The 18833-nt window shown below is 42.6% G+C and overlaps 1 pseudogene; it reads right to left on the bottom strand.

Moving 5' to 3' along the window:
- Positions 1 to 702: 702 nt before the first annotated feature.
- LOC113148438 overlaps positions 703 to 18833 on the bottom strand; it is a 63297-nt pseudogene continuing 45166 nt past the window's right edge.

Below are 18833 nucleotides of genomic sequence, written 5' to 3'. Positions count from 1 at the left end.
TCGTTCACGTCGTCTTCCTTCTCTTCCTTTTCTATTCCTCTGCTTCCTCTGTTCTTTAATCCTTCTCCTACTGAACTCCCTCTTCCCTCCTCTCCTTCTTTATCTAATATGATATGAAGGAAAACAAAGGTGTGGTGAACATGTCAACAGCCAAACCTCAGATCCAGGGTCTCTGGCCACAGTTCCTCAAAGTAACTAATTAAAACATCTTTTCCAGATGTTAAACTCATGTCAAAAGCTGCTCAACGTGTCAGTGAGCTTCACAAAACTGATGAAAATGAGAAATCCAAAGGTAAAAATCACCTTTGTTAACACGTGGAGACGCAGCGTCGTCTCTAAGCTGGAAATGGAGGTTTGTGCTGCTCAGGTTACTGCAGTAAATCCTGATTTAGAGAAGAACAGACGCAGGATTCACTTTCACCAAGGAGCATTTATTACATCAGTTTGTGCCTCAGTGTTCCTAATAAACTGAACACAGAGGACTGAGGTTCTGACTCATTGACCTGTCAGTCATCGGCCTCTAGAGGGCAGTAGGTGTTCAGGACCTGTGTGTGTGTGTGTGTGTGTGTGTGTGTGTGTGTGTGTGTGTGTGTGTGTGTGTGTGTGTGTGTGTGTGTGTGTGTGTGACACCTGTTGAGTGCAGAGCTGCAGTTTGACAACTGACAACTCAAGACTCAGGCTGCGTTCTGAGTGAGGGAGGGACTAAAACCAGACCACTGAGGATACCGGTTCAGTTACCGGTTCAGATACCGGTTCAGATACTGGTTAAGTTACTGGTTCAGATACTGGTTCAGTCAGTGGTTCAGATACTGGTTCAGTTACTGGTTCAGATACTGGTTCAGTCACTGGTTCAGTCACTGGTTCAGTTACCGGTTCAGATACTGGTTCAGTCACTGGTTCAGATACTGGTTCAGTTACTGGTTCAGATACCGGTTCAGATACTGGTTCAGATACTGGTTCAGTCACTGGTTCAGATACTGGTTCAGTTACTGGTTCAGTTACTGGTTCAGTTACCGGTTCAGATACTGGTTCAGTTACCGGTTCAGTTACCGGTTCAGATACCGGTTCAGATACCGGTTCAGATACTGGTTCAGTCACTGGTTCAGTCACTGGTTCAGATACTGGTTCAGTTACTGGTTCAGATACTGGTTCAGTTACTGGTTCAGTCACTGGTTCAGTCACTGGTTCAGTCACTGGTTCAGATACTGGTTCAGTTACTGGTTCAGATACTGGTTCAGTTACCGGTTCAGTTACCGGTTCAGATACCGGTTCAGATACTGGTTCAGTCACTGGTTCAGATAATGGTTCAGTTACTGGTTCAGTTACCGGTTCAGTTACCGGTTCAGATACCGGTTCAGATACTGGTTCAGTTACCGGTTCAGTTACTGGTTCAGTTACCGGTTCAGATACCGGTTCAGTCACTGGTTCAGTCACTGGTTCAGATACTGGTTCAGTTACTGGTTCAGTCACTGGTTCAGATACTGGTTCAGTTACTGGTTCAGTTACTGGTTCAGTCACTGGTTCAGATACTGGTTCAGTCACTGGTTCAGATACCGGTTCAGATACTGGTTCAGATACCGGTTCAGATACCGGTTCAGATACCGGTTCAGATACTGGTTCAGTTACTGGTTCAGATACTGGTTCAGTTACTGGTTCAGTTACCGGTTCAGTTACCGGTTCAGATACCGGTTCAGATACTGGTTCAGATACCGGTTCAGTTACCGGTTCAGTTACCGGTTCAGATACCGGTTCAGTCACTGGTTCAGTCACTGGTTCAGATAATGGTTCAGTTACTGGTTCAGTTACTGGTTCAGTTACTGGTTCAGATACTGGTTCAGTCACTGGTTCAGTCACTGGTTCAGATACTGGTTCAGTTACTGGTTCAGATACTGGTTCAGTCACTGGTTCAGTCACTGGTTCAGATAATGGTTCAGATAATGGTTCAGTTACTGGTTCAGTTACTGGTCTCCGGATGGGTTTGTTTCCATAGTACACTTTTCAGCCGAAGTAGGGGTTTGTAATAAAGGTTTAATAAAAGTTTACACACAGTCATTTTATAAAATCTACCTCTTAATTAAAATAGAAACTAAACTCAAATCTCAGCTAATACTGAAAACAGAAGTAAAAATAAAGCCGAAACACGTCTGTGAACTTCATCCACGGGAGTCACGTGTCCACCTAATCAAGTCCAGTATATATTTTCTTTTGGCTCTGTGTTTGGTCGCCACCGACGCCTGTAGTAGAACATTATTTCATTCGTTTCAACATTACATCAATTCTAGCTACTGTAATTAATAATTAATAATTAATATGATGTTTTGTCCATTCAACACATTTTATTATCATAGTTATCTGATTTAGGTTAATCTCACCTCCAGGCTCATGGAGAAGCTGTTCTTTATCCTTAACCCCAACAGTCTCAGCACCGTGTTCTACAAGTAGCTGATACGAGAATCATCTGAGGTAAACTGATCTTTTAGCAGGTTTTTGACTGGTTTTCTTCTTCACACTGGTTTCAGCTCTTAATTAGCTCTTAACTTGAAAGGAAAAACAATTTAAACCTTGATTTTGTCTTTATTATTATTTTACTTTGAAACTGTGACTCAATCAAATTGAACTCCTGGTGTTTATCTCTTCTCTCTGCTCTCAGAAAGCACAGATGTACTGTATTAGCAGGAAAAACAGAAAAAACAAGTCCTCTGTCAACTTTTTCGCTCTAACTCTTCAGTTTTGATTCCTGGGATTCTTTGGCAGTGAAACGTGACAAACGGTGAACATTAGCAGTGAAGCTGTCAGCAGACTTAATTAATCAGACTGATTTCATGCAGCAGAAGCACAGTGATTTGAAAAGATTGCGGTGCGTTCAAGGAGTTTCAAGGAGTTTTTGATGGTGAAAGTGCAGAAATTTTTTTCTTCCAAATTACGAGAAGAGAGCCGTGCTACTTCAACGCTCACATTTACATTTCACACTTCAATCATTTCCACTGATAGTTATGAAAGGGGGGTTACCAGCAGAGTTTGTCAGATCTACATTTGAACTAGTGGTGAAAGACGGAGTATAAGGCCATGAAAAGACTTAATCCAGGGCAGAAGGTGGGCACAGAGGGAGGATTCTAAAATCCTAATTGTTTTAGTTCACAGATAATATCAGTCTGAGGTCAGGAGTCAAAGGTCAGAGAGGACAGAGGAGTGATGGATGAGATATGCAGTGAAGGAAGACGTGGCAGATGGCCACTCGTTTATTTTCCAGCCACAAGTCGATTCAAACACCTCTTATCCAATCAAAAGGAAAAAATCCTGTTAGAGTCAGATACCAACTCGGTGCATCATCATTTCAGTTTTAGAGTTGTTGCAGAATAATGCAGAATTTATTTACTGTACTCGCTGCCAGGTTGAATTTACATTAAACCCCAAACTGCCTGTCTGTGGTGCTGCTAAGTGGACGGTATCCACCTCAACTCTGGGAGTCATTGTAATGTTAATTCTGTTTCATTCAGTTGCACTTTCGCTTCTTGCCACAGCAACATCGTCCAGATTTAATAACAAAATATGTCGGCTGTCTTTCAAAACGAGCCATATGAGCATTTTCTGACCCCTGTAAACTAGTTAGAAGCAGTTTTTCCTCAGTGTATTTTGTTGCTTTGTGTCTCGGCATTGCTACATCCCCCTGCACTCAGTTATCTTAGCATTCAATGGTCATCTGTTGTTATCAGCACCGTAGATGCAGTTTAGTGGGTCATGACTGCACCTGCTTTCAGTCTCAGTAGGACCTTTTCATGTGGTGTAACGTGTCAGGACTTGGTTGTTGTAATAATAGGATACAATGTGGTTAGGTTTATGGAAAACATCACGGTTTGGATTAAAACACTCAGATCAGAACAGCATTGCCCATTACTATTATAAACAACGGCCTCCTGTTTCAAACTCCTGTGTTTCCTCACCCAAGCTCTGGGTCCATAGTATGGATTGCACAGTCACAGTTTTGGACACCCCTGAATGTTCTGCTCTCCACGTTAAGTCAACAAGTTAATAAATTGAAAATTTCTCCATTTCACACTGAATCTTTTGCAGAGAATTACTCAGGTGACTTTGTGGTCTCTGCATGTTGATTGTCACACTGCACTGAACTAAATAGATGCCACTGGCAGGTTGGAAAGTAAAAGAAAAATGAACGTGTCAATCTAAAAAGCTTCAGTAATCTTTGGATAATGGTGCAAAAATAAACACCAGCATGGTCAAAGCTTGCTATTGCTGAATTCTGGCAATTTCAAAACTGCAAAATGACAGTGAGAGCCCCCAGAAGAGAAGAACTAAGAGTGTGCAGCTGAAAACAAGGTGACATTTGTTAGTGATTGGCTGATTGACGGCAGCGAGTTTATTGTTGAGCAGCCAGTTGGACACACGGCTCCCACTAAAAACTTGGCTCACACAGAGACAACTGTATTGGAAAATGCAGCTTGTGCCAACTGTGGTAATATCTGTGTTCTCCATGGAGTTTCATTGAGAACGTGTTTGTGTGAATTTGTGCCCCACACCCCCGTCTGCAGGCGCACTCTGAGCCTTTTTGCTCCAAACAGCATCCAAACTCATTCACAGGCAAGTTGCTGCTGCTGAGTCGTAACACTGAGCATCACTGTTTAAAGAAAAAAGTAGTTGTTCAGTGTTCGTGTTGAAACATGTGCCACCGAACAGAACAGAACAGAACAGGAACACACCAAAATACAAAATAACAGCTTTAACAAGACCAAAAGTGCACAGAGATCTGTGAGCATACAGTTCCACTGCACTGGAAAGACAACTCGACTTTTTAAGATCTTCTGAGTGATGTCCTGTGGGCTGAAGATACAGTATCACAGCACAGAGGAACCACTTACATCAGGTCACAGGAAGAAGCAAAGGAAAACGTTTAGTTACTAGATAGTACTTTTGATATTGATGATTTATTACATAACATGCCATTTGCTATTTATTCCAGATCATGTTGAGATGTTTCATGCTTAGCAGAACACAAATACTGGACTGGATGAATGAATGAATGAATACATGAATATGGAGCAGAGGGTGGCTCAGGATGTGGTTGATGTGGATGATAGAACAAAGTGAACAACACATCCAGAGCCATGTAAATGTAATTAAATGTAAATAAACAGGTTGTGTCTGAAGACCACAATCCTTCACAGAGAGTTAACCAATCAATGTCTAACCTTAACTCAGCAGTTCAATTGCATCATCTTCAATCACAGTTCACTTTGAGTTCGCTCTCAAAAATTAATGGGACCCAAATTTTAACCATATGTTTGTATGTTTCTTAGTCATCAATGCATCATTTTATTAAACACAAGAGACTCCGAAATCCAGTAACGATGCCACGGAGCACACACAGACACAGCAGGAGCAGGAAGGAGGGTTGGAGACTTTACAATGTTGAGAGTAAATCTACACATTTGACTCAGATCTGAAAACACAGCTGTTTCCCACGCTCCTGGATTGGGGACTGTAGTATTTCAGTAGTGACAACTTGATCGTCCATAAGAGAAAACTGTTCCTGGCCCTCATGGTGTTTCACATTAGTACGGATTATTAATTTGGCTGATATATATAGTGTGTTTTTAAAATATGAATAATCCCGGTGGAATTACTTAAATAATCACAGAGCTCATACAGGTCCGCTTCACATTTCACAGGAGCTTCACTGTCTGTAAATCTGTACATTCAGGTGAGAAAGCATCATTTTATAGGAGCTCTGACACTTTAAAGACACTTTAAATGCTTAAACTGTTATTATTTATGCTTCTGCGGGGCAGACAGCTGTGTGGATGTTAAACTCCAGCCAGCTAGCTTAGGTGAGCTTGGGTTATGCAGTCGTGCAACCTGCTGCTGGCGGCGATTCAAAAACTCAAATTACTCCTGTGTTACACTTTAAATCTCGGCAGCATATTTGTGCCTTTTATTTTTCCACCGCTGAAGGTGATGATTTAAGCTGTCATGCTGCCGAGCAGCTTAACAATGGTTTTATAATAATATTTCAGAAAACTCAAAAAACATCCTGGACTGGGCCCGTAAAGTGCTTCAGTGTTTGTGCCTTTTGTGTGTGGCTCAGCAAAGGTAACGATTTAATCTGACATATTTCGGAGCAGCAGAATAATATTTCAGCGTGGTCTTTCTTAATAACAGGGGAGAACAAAAGGCTGCAGGCCATTCATCTTCTGACGGCTTACTTTGACACGGCCTGCTCCGGGCTCGGCGGGGCTCCACAGAAAGAGTTGGGGGGTTTAGACGAGCTGCTGCTCAAACACACTGACAGGGAAATATTAGCCACTCCTGTGGCTGGTGGAGGTCACAAGTTTGATTTCCTCCTTTCTGAAGAAATTCTGAATATGTGTCAGCTGTAAACACGGAACCTCTGGTCATGGAGCATCCAATAGGAACAGGTTCATCCTCAAACAGGGAGTTAGAAAAACCACCCAAGACGGTTTGATGCGCAGGTTTTCCTGATGAGAAATAAACCATTAGTCTCCTCTGCTGTGGAGTGGGAATAAACACAGATTTGATTTCTGCACCGTGTTTAAAAGTGGCCACTTAAACTGAGAGCAGCGCTGCATTAAAACAACAGAGAGGCTGCGTGCTAACTTAGCCTGTGTCCAACAGTATCTCTGATTACCTTAACTGTGAAGTAGAATTTCTGTTGAGCAAAAATTGAATCCAGATTCTTTGCATTTTGTTGCAGGTTCAAATACAGTGGCAAGAAAAACTATGTGAACCTTTTGGAATTTAATTGTTTTCTGCAATAATTTATCTGAAAATGTGATCTGATCTTCATCTAAGTCAAGACTATTAACAAATACAATGTGCCTACAAAAAGCTTTTGATCTTCCATGTCCTTATTGAGAACCACAAACCACTCACAGTGCTAGTGGAAAAACTATGTGAACTCTTGGACTGGTTGACCCTCAATCTTAGTTTCATCTGTCCACAAAACATCTTGTCAATACTGCTGAGGGGTGTCAATGTGCTCTTTGACAAACTTCAGGCTGCAGTAATGTTCTTTTTATTAAACAGCAGCTTCCTTCATGGTGTCCTGTCATAGACACTCTGCTCGTTCAATGTTTTACCTACTGTAGACTCATGAACACAGGTGAAGCATTATGTATGTTAATACCTGACTCCAGTTAACTTTTTAGAGGGCATTATTTCAAGGGTTCACATACTTTGTGTGTGTGCGTGTGTACGTACACATCACTGACCTCCCAAGGTTTAAGTTAAGCAAATCTGGCATTAAAACTTTGCAGGTGTTCTGCTGATGTTTAGAAGTGGAGTTAAACCTTTTTTCCATGTGTTCACTGGCGCTAATCAGTGATGTAGAACAGGTGCTGTAGTTATGAGACCTAGAAGAAACCATAGAGACTGAACTACTAATATCAACTAATATCAATAATCCCCTCTTGAACACCAAGTGTCCCCCAAACCCTTTCGTGGCTTCACTTCCATCCACACAACACACAGGCCCTGCTCTCAGGAAGATTATTGATAGTAAAAATATATATAATATATTAGTTTCAGTGCTAAACTGAACACTTGGCTGCAAGATGTTCACACTGTAAAAAATTACAGAACAAAATCACTTTATTTGAAAAGAAGTGGGAAGAAGATGATGAGAAAGAAAGGAGGAAAATAGTGGAGGGAAAAATAACAGTTTGGAGCAAAAGAGATCTTCATGTTTTACAACTTTTAACTTCAGTGTAAAAATTAAGACATGCAACATTTATTCAGTGTGATTTTCCATCTGAGGAGGAGGCAAATTGTGTTTTTGTGATGAAAAGCATATTTTGGGGTGTTTTGTGTGAATACAGTCTTTGGTGTTTTCTGAGAGAAGCTAATGATTTAAACTTGACATGTCTGTGCAGCTTAATAACAGCAGAATAATAATATTTCAGTTTGCTCTTTCATAATAGCGCCTGCAACAAGAGAGAGAGAGAGCGGACCATTCATGCAGCATGATGGGTAGTTTGACACGGGCTGCTGTTCTGCTCAGCACGATGTTTGCTGCTTAGAGACGTCTGCGAGTGCACACGTACGCACCCACACTTGAAGCATGGATGACAAAACCACACATACACTCCCGTGTGTGTATGGTTTTGGTAGGAGAGGCTAACAAATGCTAACATATGCTAACACACACACACTCTCTGCAGGCCTGTCATTCTGTGTTGAACGAGTTGACGTGGAGCATTTAAAGCTCGCTCTCCTGACACACACCCCTCATCTGCACTGACAGCTAGCAAGCTATTATTAACACACACACACACACAGGTATGCAGAGCAACCTGACAGCTCAGCTATTAACCCCCGGCCCTGATTGAACCCTCATATACATCACAGCAGGGCATACGTACTATCTGTGTGTGAGAGAGAGACTGACAGTGGATGGCAGTGCCTCTGCAGCTGCAGTGTAACAACAAAGTGAAAAGTGGTCGACAGGAGGAGCAGCGCTGCCGTCGACATCGTCAGTAAACACATCGCAAAAATATGAAAACAGAGAAATAAACACACAGTTAGTTAAAAATTCAAATGTCACTTTGAGCTGGAGCTGAAACACAACTGTTGTGAGGCCGTCACACCGGACTCATGGGGTCATTTCAACACCAGAGGTCAGGTCCACGTGATCAGCATGCAGGTGGTTTTAAAGCATGACACTGTTGCTAGGCGACAACAAAGATGGAGGCGTTTTGGTTGCTTTGGAAAACAGTGAATTTTGCATGTCGGCATCGGGTTAAAGCAGCAGTCAACACTCGTTGGACTGTGGATTTCTCCTTTACATATGCTGATAGTACATATGCTTGATTTTGCGTGTGTCAACAAAAGCAAACAAAAATCTACAAACATAGTTTTCAAATGTACTGATTAGGAAATTCGTAGCCCAGTAGCTGTGATCATCGTACAGTGTTCATGCATCAAAGTTGATCCATGTCGCACAGTCGGCGGCAGTAAACATAGATTGGTCTGTAGGCGCCTTTACTACTAAACTGTGTTTCTACTTCCCTCTCTGCTTTGACAGCCTGCACTCACACAACCTAAATACACTAGATTTGCTCTTCTTTCACCCTCGAGAGTCCACACACTGAAACTTAATTACATTTTTTCTTTTTGTGTAGTCATTAGATGTAATTTTTCATTTTCAACCACCTTATTGTTACGTTTGGAGGCTGAACACGTTCGACGGGACACTAATTACAGCAGGGAACTGATTAGAGCTGAGTGGCCACCAGATTAACAGCTAATCGAGTGCTAATGTCGGAGAAGGAGACGGCTCCATGTTTGATTAATGAGGCATCCAGGTTAATGTTATAGCTACAGAGGGGGCACACAGGCACACAACGACAAAAAGTAGACACAAACATGCAAAGACGCACGGAGCCAACCAGGGCTGTGTGTTGAAAAATGAAAATGCAGATGAAAACAGGTGGACGGACACAGACGGTGGACACGGGTCTTTCCCCACTCGTTTCCACGTTCTGTACAAATGTCATCTGGACTTTATGTGAAACTTGAAACAGGGTCACTGTGGACGTGCAGTTTACTGTACGAACCCCCCCCACACACACACACACACACACACACAGAGAGCTGTGGGCAGATTAAATGTTTAATTTCTCCCACGTTGAAATTTGAATACATTTGACTACTCTAACACCTACGCACTCTATCCTGTCGTGTTGTGCTGTGAACGCCTCTTTCTCTTCATTCAGAGAGAAAATTTGTGAATCTGAACAAATGATAAGTCATGTAAGGTTTGATCACATACAAATAATCAGCTCAGCAACCACCCCCGTGACAGATATTACCTGTATCCTGATAACTGCAGACCACACCTGGAGAGCCAGCAGCGCTGCTTAACCACTTAGCAGCAGATTAGTGAAATCATCAGGTAACCGAGGAGGCAAAGTGATATTTGGATTTTTACACAAAGAGCTTCAGTGTGAGCGCTCGGGCCTCAGATAATCCTGCTGCTGCTGACTCCGTCTGTGGTGGGAGAACACGGCAAACCATGTTATCAGTGACTGATTTCACAATAAAAGCAGCAGAGAAACGGGTGTTGAGACACAGTTTAAATCTGACGTCTTGAGTTTCACCATGTGAACCTGCAGAGAGGTCAGGAGAGGTTATAGAAACACACAGGTAATAAATCTGTCTCCTAAAGCACCAGAGCACCCAAAAGAAACAAAACTATAATTCCCCTCTCGTTCCTACTCGAGCCAGGTTTTTGTTTTACATGTTGAGTTTTGACATTGTCTCGATTATGTGTTCTTATTTTAGGTAGAATAGCCCTTTAACATCCGTCTGTAGTATAAAGACATTTTAAAGACAGTTTTAGGATCAACAGTGATCCCAACACTGTGTTCGTTTAGCAGCAGTTCTCCAGCTTGTGTTCTTATCATAGAACACGTGACAAACCTCGCTGTCTGAGGTCGTCTTGTGTCTCTTTAGGCTCAGACCGTGTCCTTCACATTTTGGACGTCTCTGTAGTTTGTGGTAGTTTTGGACCATTGGCTCCGCTCTAAGAACATCTGACACCTCTTTATTTGGCGTTTGTGTCTTTGTGTTCATTGCTGTTTGTGGTTTTCTTGTCGTGACTTTATCTTTGAGAAGTGGATACACACCAGGGCCGTGTGCAGGTCCATTCATGCTTAAAAGTCCTAATGACAATAAAGTGGACATAGTGGACTTTGTTTTGAACCAGTTTTTAAAACTCTGCTTCTGAAACTGTGGCTCCTGATCCAAAGTGGTTCCTGAATGCTTCATGATGATCTCCCCCTCTACTAATAAAGATTATAAGAGGCGGTTTCTCCACTGAGTGAAGCTAAAAGTCTGTTTTGTTCTTGTAAGTACAGTTAAATGATGGTGTTTCGAACGTTTGGAGGTCTACCTAAAGGATGGAGACTTGCTTTTTTCTCCAGAGATATTTTAATACCTGCAAACTGCTGCATGTTTTGACTCTTTTCTACTTGGTTATAATCAAACTCGCTAAGAGGTTTGTGACATGGGAGATGACTTACTGGAGTTCCATAAATATGACTAGTTTAATTATAGTTTTTGGCTTAAATGATTGCAGGCTTACACACCCAAGGGCTCTTTGCACACACTGAATTCCACACAATAAAACAAGAAGTATACTGGCAATATTATTAGTTTCACAGCTATTTGGTCAACAACCAAAGATGGCGCTAGAGGAAATGTTTTACCACTGTGCCCAGTGTGAAAGTTTTACTGCTGATATTCTCTGCTTTACTTCAACAAGCTCCACATGCAGAGCCACGTTACCTACTGTAGGAACGTGTCCTGTGCTCTGCGTGTATGTGAGTAACATTCACAGATTAGTTTTTGTTTCATATCTGTGAATTGAGTCTGTTCAGTAGCAGGTCTCTGTTCCATAGTGGAGCCGTGCAGACCCACTCCTGTCTGCTGCCGTAACACCCCGCATAAATCTGCTCATCATTATTGTGCATTAAAGTGTTTATCTTGTTCGTCTGAGCCATGGAGCTGCAGTGATGTCCAGAAAGTATTAAACACATCAGGGATGGTGACGCGTTCCTCCGCCGTGAACACACTCTGTAGTTTATTTTGACTCGGCTTCTTTCACCGACCTGGTGCCACTAAACGTGAGTTGGTCCACGGCTGTGAACAGCCCCCATCAAACGCAGCGACTCCTTCTGTTTGATGTCTGTGAGGATGTTGGTCTTCAGCAGCAGTCGGTGGGTCGGCAGGGGTTTGGTCTGTTTCTGTTGGTGCAGAGAACAGTCAGAGGATGATGTCAGCCTGCGTCACATTTTCATGTGTTTAAAGTGACACAAAGTTCAGAGCAGTTCAACCTGTTGTGCACAGATTCATCTCCATCTGTTTATGCAGTCAGAGGCCTCTTTAAAGGGACAGTCCACCTAAAACAAAACTTCTTTCTCCTCCCACCATGTTCACACAGACGCAGACAAATGGGCCTGAAGCTTCATCCAAACAGAAACCAGGGAGTTCAGCATGACAGAGGACATTAAAAATATTTCCACCTCCTCTTCGTCTCGCTCCTCCTCTTCCTCCTTGTCTATCAGTAAAGGTGTTGATGGGAGCAGACAAGAAAAAAGACGGAAAGACTCAAACACATGAGCACAATCTGTCACACTCCTAAATATACCCCCAACACTCCCTCACTTCCTACATCCTTTCCTCCTCCTTGGGTGTTTTGCCTATTTTCCTCTTTTATCCTTTGGTCTTTTCCTCGTTCATCCATTTGTTTCCTCCCCTCCTGCTTCCATCTGCACTCCCCCCTTCATCATTGTATGCCTTCTTTATTTCCACTGTGTTCGTTTTCAAGTCTTCTTTTCTTCTACACATTTCTTTCTTGTACTTTTCGTTACAGTTCAGTTTTGTCTAATTCTCTCCATCATCTCTTCGACCACCACACAGACTGTTTCAGCGTTCTGTACCTGGCCTTTCAACATCCAAACACATTATTACACTTTAATTTGTGAACACCGCCCTCCACCCAGACTACAAAAACACACTTTTCTCCCTAAAACTGAGCAAATGGCAGAACTTGCAGCATCAGACCTACACCTGGCTGTAAGATTAAGAAACATTGAGTTGCTGCCAAGTTTCTCTGTGATGGATCATCTGAAATGTTGTTGTACATGCAGCACAGCTGTTCAGCTGGTCATTTACCTGGATTTCTGTTCATTCTGTCAGTCTCTGTCTGAATTTTAAAGTATTTTTATCAGCAGCAGCTTGGGAATGTCTGCTGCTTAACATGTAGTGTTAACAACACAGGAGATGAGAGCAGGAGCCCTGAAGCTCTGCAGAGGGATCAGCTGCATGTGTACTGAGGCTGAGGTTACAAAGACTTCTCTCTTTTGTTGTCTCAGATGTTTTCTGTGATCAAGGCAGAACTCACCGACCTGTACGCGTGGGATTTATCATCCAGCTCTATTTATTTCTATTTGACTGTCTCAAATAGTCAGAGGCTATTGTCCCCTGGCTTTTGTCTGTCAAGGTGGTTGTTTCCACGATGCACATATTTCAGATTCAGAGAAAAGATAAAGATCTGACTTCTTATTTACACTGTTCTTCTAGAAAGACACAAGAATTGAACACTGATCAAAAATCGAACCTTCAGGTTCAGTAAAGACGTCAATGAGCTGTGGTGAAGTATCTCTGAAGTAAAACAGCTTCCTGTTTGCAGTTGAACAGTTTGTTTGTGCGCTGTCGGCGGACAGTCAGGTACTTTGAGTTCCTTTTGCTCTTCTTGACTCCTTCTCTCTTCTCTCTTCCCACCCCTTTTCTCACCTCACAGCCCCACCTCCCTGGTCTCCACCTGAGGGTGGCTGTCAATCAGACTATCAGGGGGGGAGTGAGGAGGAGGAGGAGACAGATGGAGGTGAAGATGGAGGCCTCGGTGCTGCTGGCACTGTCTCTGTGTGCGTCTATACGTGTCTATATATACTGTGGTGAATTTATATATGGAGGACGACTGCAGATGGAGACGACGAGGTCACGTCTGCCAGAGCTGATCTGTCTGCAGCTCTGAACAGTATAGATGATACGACACGAACAGGTTTAGAAGCACTTATAGAAGCAGGGAGCGTGGAGGCTCTTTGTGCACGGTTCACCATCAACATCTACAAAATAAACAAGGACAACAAAGAAGTAAAGACTTTATTGGCCCTCATGGGGAGAGTCAGGTGTGTCAGCAGGTGAGCAGAGGTTACAGTAGGACAAGATAAAGCTAGAGCAATAAGAATAGAAAGAATATGTGTGAGGTGCTGAGGTAGTGAAGTGAGGACTATATGGACTGTATGTAAAGATATATTTCCTTTTTTCTGATTCTTACTACTTCTGTTCCCTCTGAGGTTAATAATTAACATGTAAAACATACAATCAGCTTGTAAAACATGATCATTTATTATAGATTCACTCTTTATGATCGCAACATTAAATGCATTAATGAATCTGTAATAATAATGTTCAGCTATAAATATGAAACACTGAACGCTGCTGTTTGACATAATGAACCCTTTTGATGCTTCTACTATATTTTATTGCTAATACTGAAGAAAAACCTCCAGCATGTGCACACAAAAGCCCGTGGGGGTAATAATGAAATCTGCTATTCTCATATTATTAAATCCAGTCTGTGTCTGAAAGTAGCTGGAACCAGCTCGTCAGCTCGTCAATAAGAACACATGAATGTGACAAGTGTGTGTGACATGAACTGTGGAAAAAGAACTTGAGGTTCTTCTGTGTTTCCCGACATCAGACATTCATTTCATAACACTTTAGGTCTTATCTCTACTGCCCTCCCTCCTGCCTCCACTCCCTGTTCCTCTTCATCACCTCCTCCACCTTCTTCATCGGTGTTACTTTACTTTTTTTAAACTCCAACAAAGAGAGAGAAACTTCAGCTGGCAGCAGATGTTAGGAAGTCACTGAGGATTTTAGATCCTTTAAATGTTTGTGTAGATGTAAACTCATTAAAAGGTTTCAACTTCAGGCGACTGCAGGTCGTAAAGAAGTGTAGTGTAGGAACCATGCTTAAAACTCATCCTTACAAACTGAAATCTAATAAAAACACTCACTGGCTGCAGACCTGAGAGACGTGTGTGAGCTCTAAATGGTTCCTAGTTACATTACACATAGAAGTGAGATACATCAGGAGGCGGTTTGGAGGTTGTAGAAATTGTCCAGTACAGAACCCGAGAATCAGTTTGGGTCTGTGACGCCACTTAATGTGTCCGTGTCAGTCACACGGTTTTCATTTTCTCACTCAACGTCTGCCTGAAGGTTGAATTCTAACTGCTGCACAAAAGCCCTGTCTTGAAGATCATTTATATCTGGCAGGTATTAACATTCATTGCAGGCACACTCCATGTCTCACCTGCCCACAGGTGTACTCGAAACCAATATGGTTAAATGAATGAATCCAAACCTCCAAAGTTTACAGCAGTAATGAGAGGAACCCCCGGTTACAGGAATTCACTTGGTCTCACTTTTAGGTTAGAGCTGCCTGTTGACTGTCAGTAGAAGACTGTGAACAGTGCTCCTGTAAAATCACAGAGATCCTCGATGCCCTGAACAAAACGAAAGACAGAAGATGGAACAAACAGTGAAAATCCTCTGGTGCTCGAACCAGAACAAAGACAGACAGATCCAGCTGTTGTCTACCGCCACACGCCTAACAGGCGCACGCACGCACACACGCACACACACACACACACACACACAAAACACAACAACAAGACTGAAGGAGACAAAACGCCAATGAAGACAGCTTAGTAGCTCACCTTTCTAGGGTCTGTGTAGACCTTTGTGCTCATTGTGTTGTGATCAGTGCGTCTCTTTTACGTAGTAATTTTAAAGAGTAACTGAATCTGTCTTTACTGTAAAGTGATTCTGTCTCTGTCCTGTGGTCTCTTATTGTCTCTTTGAGGATACCTTTGTGTATTTGTGCTTGTTTTGTGTCTCTTGGTAGATGTTTGAACATTGTGAGTCTCGTCTCTCTTTCCTGTTGTCGACCATCCTTTGACGTTGTATCTTGGGTCAGCTTGTGGTCTTTTGTAGTTTAGCATCTTTTTAGCTTAACTAAGCTGTCACTTCAAACTGTGGCTCAGATCCAGGGTCTACCTGAACAACTGGGCCCCTGAGCCTGGGCTCTGAGGGCCCCTTCAGTAATCTCTAACATCAGACTTCGTTGTTTCTAATTTCAGTTTTAAAGACGGAAACATTTCACATTTCAACTTTAAAAACTCGATTATTAACAGAACAGGGGGAGAGGTTAGGTGTGTGTGTGTGTGTGTGTGTATGTGTATGTTACCTTCTGAGTGTGTGTTTATCTTACATCTTATCTTAAGGCCGATTTCAACAGTCATGACACACACACACACACACACACACACACACACTCATTCCTCCTGCAGATCATTGGATGTTCGTCGTCCAAATCTTCCTTCAGCTCAGATCACTGAGAAAATAAACTCGAAGTGTTTATTATTCCTGAACTGCCAGCTGTGTGTGTGTGTGTGTGTGTGTGTGTGTGTGTGTGTGTGTGTGTGTGTGTGTGTGTGTGTGTGTGTTGTGTGTTGAATCCAGGTGTAAGCTGTTGAACTTGGCCAACCTCCATGAATCAATTTATCTTCTTTTTCCTCTTTATCTTCATTATTTCCTCTGCTCCGTTCTTCCCAGACTACTTTTCTTTTTCTCCTTCTTTCTCCGTCTTTATCTTTTATTCCTCTCTTTCCTCTTTTCTTTCTTTTTACTGTTTTATCTTCCTTGTCCTGTTCATGATTCAGCTCCTCCTCACTAAGACTAAAACTCTTTCTTCACTTTACATTTGATCAAACAAAAGAACAGAGCCAAACTAAATATGGACAAAACGAGTCACGACACGGAGGCGTGAGATAAAGAGTTAATGAAACTAACTGAAGTAGAGTTTCTCTTTACTCACCAAAGTTCAGTCTGTTTTACACTTTCACTCATGCATTATTACCTACTCTTGTACTGCTGAACTTCTCTTCTCATTGCTACCAGTTCATCTGTGGAACAATCTGAAAGTGAAGCATCATCCGGTTCAACTAGTGAAGAGACAAATTAAAATAATGGAACAGTTTGAAAGAGTAAATCTAGCTTCAAACAGAAGCCTCTGTGCCGGCAGTTTAAAACCAATCATCTGAGGAGGCGTCCGTGGTCAAACTAGAAGAACGTGGATCATCGACTCTGGACCCATCTACCCTGTTCATGAGTTGTCTTCACTGCTACCAACATGAATAAGATCCAAAGCACTCATACAGTCCTTCTCTGATGCTTCTGACTGTTGCTCCGGTCCCCATCATGTGCTGTGTGTAGGGAAATGAGTGTCCTCAAAATAACAGTCAACAGCAGCCGCCTGCGGTTTCCCCGATTAGAGAGTGAGCACACAGTTCCACGTTGACTGACTGCGATAAGGTTCCACAGATACCGGGGGGTTAGTAGGAGTTAGAGGACCCCGTGGTTCTAGTCAGGGGAGGTGATATTAAACTTCCCTCTGACTTAGTGGCGCCTTTAATACCACGGTGACACTAAGAGGCCTTTGTGTTTGTATCTGCATCGTGTGATGGTGACGTTCACTCCTGACCTGCCACTCAAACTCTCGTAGACACACACATCTGTTCAAAGTAGGAGTTTCCACACACGACACAACACAACACGACTACACAACATCCTGCTGCATCTTCCTCCTCTCTCCTCGACACACACCAACACACACACACACTACATTTAGCTACACCAGCCAGAGTGTACACACACACACACAGACGCATCATTAACTACAGCTCGGGGTGAAACAACGCCAAAACCAAAGTTCTCACTTCTCATACAAGACAAGCTGGGATCACAGTGTGTGTCTGTGTGTGCGTAACTATGGCTATGTATGCTCTTATCACCCCTGTCTCTTACACACTGCACCTCAGGGCCAACACACACACACACACACACACACACACTGTGAGAGCACAGATGGCCTCACATTCATGTCTCCTGCCAAACAGATGGACCTGGCTGGATTCATTCAACGATGGACGCACACACAAACAAACACACACACACACAGTCACAAGCATGAACACTGATTTATTTCAACACACACACACACACACACACACACACACACACTCACACACAAACAGAAACCTCCCTATTAACTACAGTGTGCTAAGGATTTAAACACACACATTCACACTTACATACACACACTGCTTCACACACAGTGGCTGTTGTCCAATGCTTGGTGCCCTCAGTCTGTCCTAACACACACACACACACACACACTCTGAGGCGGTGGCGGTTGTCCAATCACAGTGCCCTCAGTGTGTCTCTGTGAGTCGGAGATGTGAAGTCTAATTAACAGAACAGCATCAATATTGATGAGGGCCATTTTATTCCGTCTATTCCCAGTCCTGCTATTAAATTCACTTAAGTTTCGCTTCCTGTTCATAAACACCACGCAGCAAATCAACAGGGTCGGAGATCAACGCGGCGGCGGCGGCGTCCACTGCACCACTCTTCAGTGATTTTCAAAGTGCTCTATGAAGACTGAAATGAAAACGGAGGGAGACATGATGGAGTAGAAGGGGGAACCCATACTACAGTACTCATCATGGTAACAGTACACAGGGTGCTACTTGTATACAACAAATTAACTTACTTTATTGTTTCATAACAGGAAATGATGCAACATGTGTACCGTACTTAAATACAGTGCTGTAGGAAGTACTCCGATGATTTTACTTAAGTAATCCGTGTGGAAATAAGTTACAAGTAAAATCTCTGCATTCAAAACTTGATAGAAATACGCGTCATATGGGTGAATGTGATATTTGATGGAGCACTGGACTCTGGATACAGACTCTGGTTAAATCCACAGGTTCACTAAACCTCAGTGTACAAAACATTCAGGAGCAGCTTCTCGTGTTTAGTGCTGACGCTGCGTTTACTTCACTAAACAACATTTACTCTCAAGGAATTTGTCGGTTAACGCGTCACTGATGGTGTCTGTACTCAGCCAAAGATAGTTTGTGAGGGAAGATGCTGCACTCGCCAGTACCAACCTCATGTGAACTGAGTGATGGTTTAGTAAACGTCAAACATTTGATGAGTCCAATTTTCTTGTTCATATTCTTACATTCATCTACTTGAAGGTCAAACGCGCTCTGTACTGAAACTTTACTGATCAAAACGCTAACTCACGAGTTCGGCTTGAAGGCACCGAACCAGTGTTTGATGTAGATGGTGAGCACAACCTAAAGAGGAGCTGCTTT

Source organism: Anabas testudineus, chromosome 22 (genome assembly GCF_900324465.2).
Source record: "Anabas testudineus chromosome 22, fAnaTes1.2, whole genome shotgun sequence".
Lineage (NCBI taxonomy): Eukaryota > Metazoa > Chordata > Actinopteri > Anabantiformes > Anabantidae > Anabas > Anabas testudineus.
The sequence above is the reverse complement of the archived record's forward strand: the minus strand, read 5'-3'. Positions and strand labels throughout refer to the sequence as shown.